Consider the following 13,775-nt stretch of genomic DNA (forward strand, 5'->3'; position numbering starts at 1 on the left):
TCCAGAAGCCCAGCCAAGCACTGCAAAATATCCAATACTGGGAAAAAGGCAGTATTTGTGATTCCATATGGTTAATAAAGGCTTCTCCCATGCTCACGAATCAGGAAGACGTCAAAAATGTGGATAAATAGAATGACAGTTCTATTTGTCTAGACCATTTGTCTCTCAACATGGGACCCTTTCTCACTGCTTGTTTTTCTTCATTTCTCTTGCAAGTCTACAGCTAAATCACACTCAGGATTTCTTTTTTTTCCATCTTTGCCATTTACATCCTTTGTTGTATTATTATTACTATAACTTCATCTAAATGGGTATCAAATCTTCAAGTCTGCTACAGAAGTTTAAAGAAAGTTCTGAACTCCTTCCATTCCTAAGCCCCATCCACCCACAACTAATAAGGAAAGTGTAGAAAGTATTGCAACAAGTAATCAAGCTGTACAGTCACCTATCCAGAGAACTGACCAGCATACAGAGGATCTTTAATAGCACAGATGTCAAGCCATGTTTCTTTCCACAGCGAGACACTGAGGATAAGATGAATACTAATAAAGGCTTTGCACAGCCATGACTTTTTGTAAAGACTTTTGCATGGCATATATAGGTGTTGGAAGTAGAGGCAACCTTGTAACACAGAACACCTTAGTGGAACAAAACAAACAACAAAAAAACCACTTAGCCAAATTAGCCAAGAAACAATACTGTAAATCAATAGTCATCCAAGATCCTAATGGCTTATGACCAACCCCTGGCACTTCTACCCCTCACATCTGACCATACTACAAGATGTTCTTCAGAAATGGGTCATGACTTTTGAGAAACCCCTGCATTTGCCTCTATTGAAGCCCTCCTGGCTGCTCCTGCAGCACTTTGTCTATTTTCTAGTCACGACACTCTTATTGTCAAGGTTTCCAGCTCATGAAATGGACCCGTGGTATCAACAAGGACTGGTAAAATCTGAGCAACTATCAGGTCTTTAATGTCTCTCATCATGGCACTGTTTTGAAACACAAGCCACTGCCAAGACTGGCTGCTGTTTATAATCAACCAGCTCACTTGAGAAATCTGCTCATTTTTTGCTACTAGAATTGATAGTAATAATCAAAATACATATTGGCTGTTACACAGTTCAATCAAGCAAAGCAATTTCCCTGCCTGTTATACTGACATCACAGTTTGGATGGCCAAACTGCATTTTAAAGGATGAACTCTATGCTGACTGAAATATTTATAAGTAAAGCAGAAGATACATATGCCATTAAGATTCTTTGGCTTATGCTGCATTTTATAGATATTTTTGGATTCCTAAGAGGAACTGAATTGATAAATGCACAAGATGCAACACAGTCTATTACAGCCTATGGTTCTTTCAACTGCGATTATCCATTTAACCATCATGAACCCAGTTCAATATAACTATGCCATTGTCTGAGCATAGTCCTTTTTGGATGCTTCAATTTTAGCTGGCTAAATTACTTTAGATCTTGAAAAATTTATGAGCTTAAACAAGGAATGTAATGTAAGATGAAAGCAACCAATTAAAGTAAAAGGGATAAAGAATACACTGTATTTTTCCCTAATTTGAATTAAGTTTTATTCAAACTATTTTGTGTTTTACCGACTCTGACAACTGTTATGAAGCATTCTCAAAGAATACCTTAGCAAACAGTAGGATACTAAAAATCCTTTCAGTGACAAAAACAGCATAGAAAAAAGTTCAAATTATGCTGGGCACTGCTTTATTTCTGTTGATTTTATATACTTCAGAGATCTCAGATCAACATGTACTTTCCATCAAAAATTTGCTGCCAAGTGTACAAGTCCTAAAACTAGTAATTCTTATGAGTGTCAGTGCTAGCACTGGCAGGGAACATATGTGCATACCAGAACTGATGCACAGGCCCTGTTTTGGGATAACATCAATTTTTTCTTTGCAGCAAAGCCCTATGGTTTCTGATCGGCCATAGTAACATGAATCCTGTTGCAGAATACATGAACCCAGAAGACAAGTTTACTGAATCCCCCATTTGCCTAGTATTCTTCTTTATCTCATTTAAAAAGTATTCTGAATTCTGCCGTCTCTGTTATTTTTGGTTTCATTCTGGAAATGGGGTAATGTTGATTAACTCTAAGCGCAGTGTAGCTGTACTTCGAAACAGGAATTAAAATGTTGACATCTGATCTGAAAGCTGGGATGCCTAGACCACATTTCATATCAGTAGGGTTGGATAATGCAGGGAAAGAGTCATCTCCTATTAGGCAATTCCTCTTTCCTTTCTGTCTATAACAAAAAAGAAGCCTCTGCCCAAACCAACAGTATAGCATTCCTCAGCCAACTGCACTCCCTCCTGTCCTCATGAACAACCCTGCATCCAAGAGCAATGGACCAAGTGCATCACCTGGACAACACACCAAGGCAAATGAAACCTGAAATAACCAAAAACTGTGGCAAACTACAATTGCTAAGGTTGCCTAATCTGTGAATGAGTCATCCCCAAGGGTTACTCAGGACAATTATCTTATCTAGACACTCTCATGACAAGTAGAAAATGATCTGAGAAACACAGCACAAGGAAACAGGATCCTGTGCCTTTTAAGCTGACAAACCATCCCATCACAGAATAAACAATTTCTCCTTTGGGGGCAGATAAGGAGTCATAAAGAGGAAAATAAGCCATTCTCAATTATAAACTCACTAACAGAGAAAGCAACAGTGGGAATCAACTGACAATTTTTAACATAAAAAAACTAAACTGCTGCCTGTGAACCTGTAACACAGGTCTGGTCTGCTGTGTAACTTTTACTATAGATGGGGTGATGACAGAAATTTCCTAGTTCAAAAGCATTTGCTTCACTGAAATCCGTATATGGTCAAGCCAATAAGGTTCATGTAAACTAGCTTCAGCTATGTAAGTGGACAGTTTAAAGAACGTATTAGAAACTGAACACCGTGGTCTGCCTGGATTCTACTTTGTGTGTAGATTCTCAGCAAAAAAAAGCTCAACCTGCCCTCTCAAAGGTGTTACAGTATTACATGTTGAAAGGGCTATCCAGACATGCTAGCTCAGAGATAGCCAGCAAAAGAAACTTCTCTGTGTGCCTCCAAAGTGCCCACAGAGCTGCCACGTATCTGCAGCAACACACATGCACCACAAATTCTTATCCAGGCTTTACTAGTGAGCTTTCAACAGTGGGTAGCCTGTTTTAAAATGGAACATTTATTTTCACTCAAAATATACCGAGGGAATTTTTTTTCTTCTACCAAAGGCAAGTGTTCAGAGCTCTAAAATAATTCTGCAATCTATATTACTGGTCAGGGAGCCTGAAAATCCATGTGCTGCATAAAGTTGATCTCATTTAAAACAGTTTCTACGTTTTGTCAAATCTACATATGCACAGGGGTGAGAGATAAGAGCAAAAGGAAACAGACTTTACAATTAGAGACCTTTTCTGATTGTGGGTGTGCTCAGAATGGGTTTTGAAAAAGGTAGAGAATAGAAGAATTGTCTGGAAAAATCTCATGAGCCAGAGAAAAGATCATGAAGTAAGAGTATGTGTTTAGCAACTAAGAAAGTCGGGTATTAATTCTGTCCCTAAGGGAGAAAAAAGGACAAAAAATTTTATAGAACTGTGCTAAGACTTGTGGAGAAGGTGGCACAAGAATGCTTGAGAATTCCAAATTCATGGACACAATTCTAGCAGTATCACAGGTGATGGATGACATGACAGCATACAAAAAAAAAAGCCAAAATTCAGATAAACACTTAGAGCTGTTATTTAAGAGTATTCAAAAGCTCACCACACGTTCATAAAACATTTACAGTTGTTCTCTCTGTTTTCCCTCCACTTACCTGACAGAAAGTGAATCAACATAAATGTCACCAAAAATGTTTCAGTTTTGGTAACACAGGATAATGTAGCAACGTTGAATTTTACGGAAAACATATCTGTCAGTTCTAACTTCCCCTAGAAACCTGCCCACACTTAGGCATATAAAATGGGTTTTAACAATTACATTTGCCTAATAGATATAGAGAGTAATTCAAAATTTGGGTTCCTGGACTTTACTGAAAAACCCTGAAAAAAGTTTCCTCTCAAAATGTGCATTTAAACACCTTTGAGCTACCAAGACATAAAAACAGAAACCACTCACCAAGGTAAGACAATGAATAAAGGCTCTTAAAATAAAAATCATCCATCTTGTGTAAGCAAATAGTATCCATATATGTGTGTCATTTTTGTATCAGTGAATATTTATGAGGCCCACGGGAAAATGGGTGCACATTAATATTCTATGAGCAAACTTATTTCTGGCATTATTTAATGGCAGGGTGTTTGATTTCACAGTATTAGTGATAGCTTTTCTTAATGTATGGCATCAGTTATACGGGCAAGTGCACATATATGCTTACATACACAAATTATAACCCTGCTGCAGTTGTCATTAGTTAGGACATCTACCAAGAGAAATATCCGAGTGTTCATCCCCACAAAGAGCGTACAGGATTATACAGAAATGTGCTATGGAGACCCTATTTTGAGAAGTACTATTAAAACAAACATATTTGCAGAAGTCATCAGATTTTATGCTTTAGTTAAAGGGAGGATATCATGCTGGGTGCTAAAACTAATAGCTATTCTTCCAGTTCAACATGAGTTAATAGTGAGAGACATTTCTTGTACGAATAACTGCTACAGATAAATTTTAGTGGCTGTTGCAGGGAGGGGGTTGGTGGGATTTTTTTGTTTCTTCTTTTTTTTTTTTTTGTATATGTACTGTTGTCATTTTTAATTACTAATTTAATGCTTAAATTGAATTTACAAATGTATGTTATGATAACTTTCTCAAAAAAGCATTACCAAAAAAAGCTCCATATGAGAAGTACTTTGGAAAGACTTTCCAAGAACAACTAGAAGTCCAATTTGTAACACCTGTTTAACCTACAGATGTTTACACCTTATTAAAAAGATCACACTGGGCATACCAGTTGCAAAAGGGAGACAGGTGATTTACATTTTTATTGGAGCTGAGCGAACGTGATGAAATTCTGGACTGTGGTCAAAACCACTACAAAAGGGAATAAATAAAAGGCAGATTTCCCTTATGTTTTGCATCTTGTTTATCACAAATACATGATAAAAATGTGCTTCAAAATGCAAAAAATCTCTTGTATAGACTGCCTGAAAGCTTTGACCTACAAATAACTAACAAAAGGAACCTTCTTTTCACGCACTTAAAACAGAATTAAAAATTCAAATGATATTCTTGCAGTGAAATAAGCCTACTGAGAAAAACAAAAATGCAACTGCACACCTATTTCATATAGTTTATACCAAAGGATTTACTTAATTTATTTTTATAGCTACCACCCAGGAGCGCACAGAACCCCTTTACGAAACGCGTAAAAGCATTCAGTCATCCCGGCTGGCAAAGAAAGCAGATGCCACGGAACAGAGATATGGGAGACATTATTTTTTCCCCCATTTACTTGAAATGGAGACTAGTAAAGACATGATCAGGATGGTGGGATGCACACAGTGCATTAATATACATGGAAGGTAGCAATTAGGCATATTTTCATTTGACACCATGCAGCACCTCTTAAAGGACTTGAAACTACACCTCTGTTTTGGAAATCTACAGTAAAACCCACAACAATGTCTCTGTACTCATTTCTAGGGAAGAAAAGAAAGAGGGGTGATTTGAAGTGCAGCCCCTGGACCACACTCCCACTCCCAACTGTGACTCTGAAGCAGCAATCTGCAGCACTTCACCCTTCTGTCAGCTGAGGGACAAAGCACATACCATAGGGAACTCTTTTCCACTCAGCAGCTATTTGTGATTTCTTAGATTGGCAACAGATGCTGCCCCTATTAATTTAATTATTATGTAGAATGCCTCTAACCTTTCCTCATTTAGATTTTATTGCGATTTTATCTTCTCTTTGCAGTACACTGAGGAGATCTATCACCAAAATATGCCCAAGCATATTTTGCAGCTGCAATGAAAGAGAAAATATCTAAACACAGTAAGAAATTACAAATTTGATTTCACTCTTTCCTGGTTTCATTTGCTCCTATAGAGCTACCAAGGCCTAAAGGCAAAATCCTAAATTGTTTCCTTAGGTGAAGTGCTAACCTGACAAAGGGTAAACTCAAGAATCACTCATCATTGATCTCTCAACATGGTATTTATGAGGAATGTAAACAGCTGTGCTGACCTGTCGAAGATAAGCAAATTCCAACAAATAAGATAGCTGCCTATCCTCGGTAGTTTCATATTAATTCCACTTTTATAACTGATTCTCCTAAAAACTGCTTAGTCCTTTTCATTACACCTCACCCAAACATCCCAGCATCTTTATAACTCACTAAAACAGCACAGTACAGCTGTCCCACAAAGATTCATCCAGGGGAGGGGAAAGAAGAGCAGGGAAAGACATTTGGGAAGCACCACAAAACCACACAAGTGGAAAACAGTACAGAACTATACAGATGATATTCAAGAAAAAATTGCATGTAATGGAAAGCCTGAAGTGAAATAAAACGCAATTCAGAAGGAAGGAAAAAACAGGGTGGGGAGATCTACTCCTTTTTTCCATCCCAGCTGGGAGGAAGAGATTGAAACCTATGCCTTGCAGCCAAAATTATCATAATACAGGGTCTGCTCACCTCAACACTATACTTAAAACACAGTATAATCTAAGAAATATACAATCATCAAGACTGTGATTATGAGACCACACCAGACCATTTATCTAACATCTGTTCAGGAAACACCGTATTAGATTTTCAGTCTGTCATGAAGACAAACCTTTTCATGCTACATCCATCCTAGGGCTCTGGGGAAATACAGCCTAATAAAAGACAGCCAAACCACCTTTTCCACAACCAGCACTGCTAGCCATTCAACTCACAAAGCCACTAAATTCCCGACCCCAGTGGAATCTCTTTTTTGCTAAGGCACTTTTTAATAACTTTGAAAAACAGCACTTCTTTCTTAAAATTACTAAAATCCAACACCTTCATTCTTAGCTAGAAATTGTGCTATTCAATTCCCCTCGCAAAGTTTTTCCCCATTTTATAATGGATAGATGGGAATGAATGGATGTGAATGAAGGCAAACGTAAGTAACACGCTGAGCAACCACCGTTCTTTTGTCTATGGTTGTGCCAAAAGTCACAAATTTTCACCAAACAGATAGTGATCAGCTGCATTTCATGCTATGAGACTATGAAAAAAGGACTATGTTGCTTCAACACATTTATCACATATCACAAATATCACATATTTGTCCTGAGCCAAAGGACACTCGTTCTGACTGAACAAACCAAACCAAAGCGCTACTTCCCAGGTCAATGTGGCTTTGTTCACTCCTTGTCTTCCAGCATTAGGTAAATGGACACACACTGACAAACAATCCTTATGCTCTCACAGACTAATCAAAATCTGTGATATTTTATATTACTTCAACTACCGCGTAACAACTGTATCTGTTAACAGCACAGATTATATCTGAATAAAAAGCAAGTAAGAAGCTAAGTTCTGATTTTAAAGCTCAGTATCATGTTTTTCTAAAGTAAATAAGTACAACAGTATAAAACAGTTCAGTCTTGATTCGGCAAAAGCCACCTCTAAGGCAGTGGACCCACCACAAACCTTAAAATACCATAGCTGAACTACTATTACAGATAGAGTATCCTCAAAGGGAGCCCCAAGACTAATTTCTTCCCCAGATTTCACAGCTTTTACAGGCAGTAAATACTGCCTCTGAAGTTAACAGATAGCAGGACTGAAGACAACCTGTTTTATCAAAATCCCATTTTGATAGCTGAGAGATTAACTATTATTTCATCCTACTATCAGGACATTTTGAGCTGAGTAATTTTTTGGGTTTTCTTTTTTTTTTTTCTCCCCGATCTTGTCAAAAAACTACTATAACATGCTATTTATCTCTATATAAAGGGATTTCTTTGAGAAACCTGACAGCATTCTTCTCATCTGCCAGTTGAGCTTTTAAAATGTATCTTCACCTTTAAACTCCTCAAGCTAAAAAACACAAGTGTACTTGAAGCTCAATCATTCTCCCTGGTGCTACTCATTTTTAATGAGCTCTTGTCTTTACATCTCCCAGCAGACTCCACAAAGCAATCTCAGGTGCTGTGAAACCACTGCTTGATGCTTCTCTAAACCTCTGTCTTTTTGAGCCCGAATCTTCCTGCTAAACCCATATGGGACTGATGGGCCATTTCAGTCAAACCCAATTTCACTTATTTATCACAAGCCTCTAGAAACTCTGCTGTGGATTGCTTGTAGACACAATCTGTTTCCAGCTTTGAACTTTAAAAAGGATTTAAGCAGTCAATCTCATATCATTATAAATCCAACATACATTACTTGTCTATTGATTGTGAGAAAATAAAAGTTTGAAGCTTGATTTCAGGGCTAATCTTTCCATTTGCTTGATGAGTTCTGCAGTTGTTAGAGAACACTTAATGCATCCTGTTAGACTACAGCATATTAAGCTTGGATGAAAAATACAGACTATTTACAACACAGCTCTAGCTTTAAGTAAAGAACAAAGGCAGTGTTCACTTTACTAGTCTCAAGAGGTTTTTCAGCTATGCCACAAGTAAAAACAGAAAAAAAAACCCTAAGCATTTCTTTATGCCAATAATGTTAAGATAAATTTTATAATTCTTCTGCCCAGTATATCAGAAGTTTATATTCTACTTCATCAACGGGTAGAGCAAAAGAAAAAATAGACTAAACACATTGGTATTCATTCTTTTCCTTATGAAACTACTTTACTTATTTTTCCCTATAAATTTTGAGCTAAATAGTTTATCATCTAATTAAACAAGCTGTTTATGTTCTGACTTCTAATGTGTGAACTGAGACATCTGAGAACAAATGCCATAAAAGAATTTTATATGTAGAAAGAATTCAAATTTTAAATCAGATCTTGCAGCCCATGCAGCCTGTGTCCTGCCTGCTAACCCAAGAATCCTGCTACTCTTTTTTCTTTTTTTTCTTTTGATATCTGTGGGTTTTCCTTCAGGTGAGAAAGGCTGTCACTCATTTTGGTTTTGTTTTTAAAGTCACCGTGTATGCATTTTCCCATGCAGAGAATGTGAAGTGTTACAGCCTTTAGTTCTATGATACAACCATCAGTTAGTTCCACAACACTGATACAGCTTCACTTGACCAATTCAGGAAAATATTCATCTCTGTATTAGTTACCGCTGTCATTACGACTCTGTGACTGGATGAAGGAGAGCAGGACCTCCACCTGGAGGTTCTACCTGTGCTGCTCAGTGAATTAACCTGTAGGAGGTGCCACAGCGATGAAGCAGTCAAAAACCTCCAGCAGGCAACTTCATCACACGGATAATTAGTTCACTACATCAATAACGCCTCCAGTCATTAGCAGTGCTAAGGCTGAATCCCAGGTCTGCTTGCTAAATTCAGTCAGTACAACAGGCTTTAACTGTGCTACAGGTATAAATAACTTTCTATTTTAAAATGTAGTTAGCTACTGCTTTTTTTTCCCTTGGTTTTAGTCATTATCACTAGCAGTAAATTATACTTTATTTCATTCATCACATCTATAACCTTCTTTCAGAAGGAAGAGAATTAATTAATTTTAGAAACCTCTGGTATTTTCACAAGGTCTCATCAGCTACAAGAGAGACCCACATTTGACACTGCTGAAAACATTACTGCTACAACACTGACATGCTCAAGATTAGATGACCTGAAGAACGAACTCTTGAACCTCCCACACAGCAGAATAGGGCACTATCACTACACTACCCAGATAAAATAATTACTTTCAATTCTTGCCTATGAGAGGATTAAGTCAGTAGTAAACTCATTTAAATGTTGTACTGTAACAAAAAGAGAAATTGAGGCCCCACAAATCTTCATACTTTCTAACCTTGCTGAAACCATTTCAGGTCTGTGTGTGAGAGACTGTAATCATCTGAGTATGAGCTAATTCAAAAAACTGTCAGGTTGATTCAAATTATTTTTTGCTTTCCACTAATTCCTGTTCCATGCCTGATGAAAGGGATGTTTTTTCCAGGTTGTGACGCTGGAACAAGCAGCTCTGATCCTTTGTGAAAAAAGTCTGATATTCCTGGGACACCACTATGTTACACTGGGAAGGTCATGCCCTCTCAGTTACCAAAGTTTGCTTCAGGACAGGAATAAAAATAACAGCTAAATGTGTGCTCATGTCTCCAAACAGTATACATCAGGACAGTATCATTGATATATGACAGATTAGGCTAGCTCAGAGGTTTTAGGCTCAATTATTTGAAAGTACTGATATGATATTATTGTAATACTATTACTTGTTATATATGGTATCTATACATACATTTTTAAACATATGTTGAAGTATCTCTCTTGATTTACCTTTAATTATTTATTAGACATTAAAACACTTGAGCTTTTAGGGCAATTTTCACATTTTCTCAAATGCATCTTACTTAAACTTTTAAAAATATTTTTGAAAGTTGTAGTTAGTCTCTATATCTGAAGTAGCAAATAGGTCTAAAGGTTTCAACAGACAGTAAGAATTGTGTGTCAAGTGACAACAACCAAATAGTTTCCGAGTATCTGTAAGGCTGGAGACTCCACAACCATCATGGGCAATCTGTGGCAGATTTCTGTCACATCTTTAAGCTTCCTGATGTCCAGAGGGAATTTCCTGTGTTTCAGGTTGTGCCCATTGCTTCTGCTCCCATCACTGGGCATCACTGAATAGAGCCTGGCTCTGTCCTCTTTGCACCCTCTCCCTGGGTATTTTTAGACATTGGTAAGATCCCCCTGAGCCTTCTCTTCTCCGGGCTGTGCAGTCCCAGCAGTCTCAGCCTTTTATTACAGAGAGATACTCCAGTCCATCATCTTTGTGGCCTTTCTAAAAACTTGATGTTTTTCAGTATATTCATATCTCTCTTGTACTGGGGAGCCCAGAACTGGAACCAGCACTCCAGCTGTGGCCTCACCAGTGCTGAGCAGAGGTGAAGGATCACCTCCCTGGAGTTGCTGGGAATACTCCACTTAATGCAGCCCAGGATACCACTGGCCTTTACTGCAAGGGACCGTTGCTGGCTCATGGTCAGCTTGGTGTTCACCTTGATCCATAGGGCCTTTTTTGCAAAGCGGCTTTCCAGCTGGTCAGACACCAGCCTGTACTGATGTCAGGGATAATTCCTCCCCAGGTGCAGGACTTTGCATTTTGCTGAACAATTCCTTAGTGTATGTTAGCCACCTCTCCCAGTTCTGGAGGGTGTGGTCTGTCCCTGCTGAGGCTGTGCTCTGCCCCTCATCCAGATCATTAATGAAGGTGCTGGACCCCTCAAGTCTATCACCAGCCTCCAACTAAGACTTTGTGCCACTGACCATCACCCTTTGGGCCTGGCTGCTCACAGAGATTTCTGCCTGCCCCACTGACTGCTCATCCAGCCTATACTCCATCAGCTTCTCTGTGAGTTACTGCAGCCAAGGCGGACAATATCTGGTGGTCTCTCCTCATCTATCAGGCCAGTCACATCCTCACAGCTGGTTATTACGCTGGTCAAGAAGGTCATCATGTTGGTCACTTCCTCTTGGTGAGTTCATGTTAACTGCTCCTAATCTTGTCCTTCATATGCCTGAAAATGGTTTCCAGAATTAGTTGCTCCATCACCTTCTGAGGTGCCTGTTGTTCCCTGGATCCTTTTACTTCCTCTTTTTGACATTTATTTTCCTCTAGCTCTCAGGCACCTCTCCCAGCTGCCATGATCATTCAAAGGTTATGAAGAATAGCCTTGTAATGACATCAGCCAGCTCTCTCTCATGCATCCCATTTGGACCACAGCTACCAAAGGAATATCCACTTCAACTTCCCAGTTTTCCCAAAAATTAATTCACCTGATTCTCAGCCTAAATTTGTTTAGTCATTCAGGCATTTTTTTTTACTAGTGGCCTGTTTCAATTATTAAACAGCAGTTTTCTACAGCATGCTTCCAAACCTAGATCAAGTACTGTACAATATTTGTGAGTGTATATATATATTTACAAATATTGTAAATATGACTTACTGAACAGATTTAAGCAATTTCAAAGGTGTGCTTCCAAAGACTTAATGGCTCAGAATATTTCTTCCTCTGAGCTTCCCTGAGTTTTTGGTCCTTCATGAGTTGTGATGTTGCATGAGCTAGATCAACTGTTCCAATGACATAGTAATAACAACGCCAAGCATTCCTCCTGTTTCAGATACTTCTGAACACACCTCAGAAAGCATGACCTCCATGTCTTTTTCAATCACAGTCTCCTTGATAATGTTTCTTAAGGCTGGTGACACATCTTCATTTTTGTGTCAGAACACACATTGCTTTCTTGCACTCCACCTTACTAGATGACTTAGCTCTCCTCTGATCACTGCTTACCATGGCACTAACCCTGTTGTCATCCACATGCATTTATCAGTAATGACTCTGTATTTCTTCCTCATTACTAATAAAAAGGTTAAATGCCATCAGATTTAAAATTAATCCTCAGAGGACCTCCACATACTCCACACTGATTACCTATTAACCATTTTTCTAAAAGACATTTGATGTACGTTGATGATTCTGTACTGTTCCAATTTCGAAATCAATGTCACATGGCTCCAAATCAAACGTTTTACAAATATTAAATGTCACATATCTCTGAAAAGTCCAACTTTTTCTCTCAAAACATCACGTTCTCCTGAGAAAAGATTCACCTCTCACAAGTTCATGTTGAATGAAATTACCTAATGAAGAATTACAGATATGTAACACAGTTTACTCCCAGGCAGCCATGCTACTTTGCACCAAATCAATGTCTGCTTGACAGACTTGGTCACCCTATTCATCCTTGTAATGCTTTGTCTTACCAGTTTTAAACATGGAACAGAACGGAAAGGAAAGGCGTACTTTTTAATACACACCCATCTCTCCTTCCCCTCTTTCCTCTACTTCCTCTCCCTTTTTGTAACCTATTTTACTTTTCCTCCCTTCTTAAGAAGCATACACCAAACAATTCTAATATTGCAATTAGTTCTATTCTACATTCTAAATATTCTCTATATATTTTTTTCCACTACTTCCAAATCCACATTAGTCCTGCTTCCAGAGGTAATCACCTATGGATTGTGAGAAAGAAATGTCTTATTCTCATGATAAACAAGCACACCAACATAGCTACATGGTTTCATGATGCTGGTTAAGTAAATTGCCCACAACAGTACTAAGAACAATAGCAGGTAATTCCTAATCTACAAAGAAGTTCTAAATTGTGAAGCCGGGAAATTCTTTCACAGATCTATCCTTTCTTTAAAAATAAACAAACAAACAAATTAAAACAAACAAACAAACAAAAAAACCCCAACAAAAAACAAAAAACCAACCAAGACTTAAAAACAGAAAGCCAGATTTTTTTTTTTATATAGAACCTACCAGTCCAAGACACTTCACGAAATTATCATATAAGGCCATACACTCAGAGTAGTGATGCAAAACAACCACCTATAGCAGAAAACATGCTCACAATCAGTGAAGTCACTGCTCTTTTCAAATAGCTTCACTAAGATGTATTGAGACTTTCAGGAACACACACATACACCTTTTCACACAACTTGTTTTATTCACAATGGTAAAAAAGAATTGTGACATAACTCACCCGTGGCATGAATTGATTAGCAGTGTTCTGGGAAATCTGGTATTTCATTTAGAAAGGCATTGATTTGCGAACAATAGGGC

General features: G+C 38.1%; 1 protein-coding gene across 7 annotated transcripts in view; it reads right to left on the reverse strand.

Moving 5' to 3' along the window:
• PTPRM (protein tyrosine phosphatase receptor type M) overlaps positions 1–13,775 on the reverse strand; it is a 454,349-nt gene that overhangs the window by 356,383 nt on the left and 84,191 nt on the right. The window lies entirely within an intron of this gene.

This window comes from Coloeus monedula (genome assembly GCF_965178545.1).
Source record: "Coloeus monedula genome assembly, chromosome: 1".
In the NCBI taxonomy this organism is placed as follows: Eukaryota; Metazoa; Chordata; class Aves; order Passeriformes; family Corvidae; genus Coloeus; species Coloeus monedula.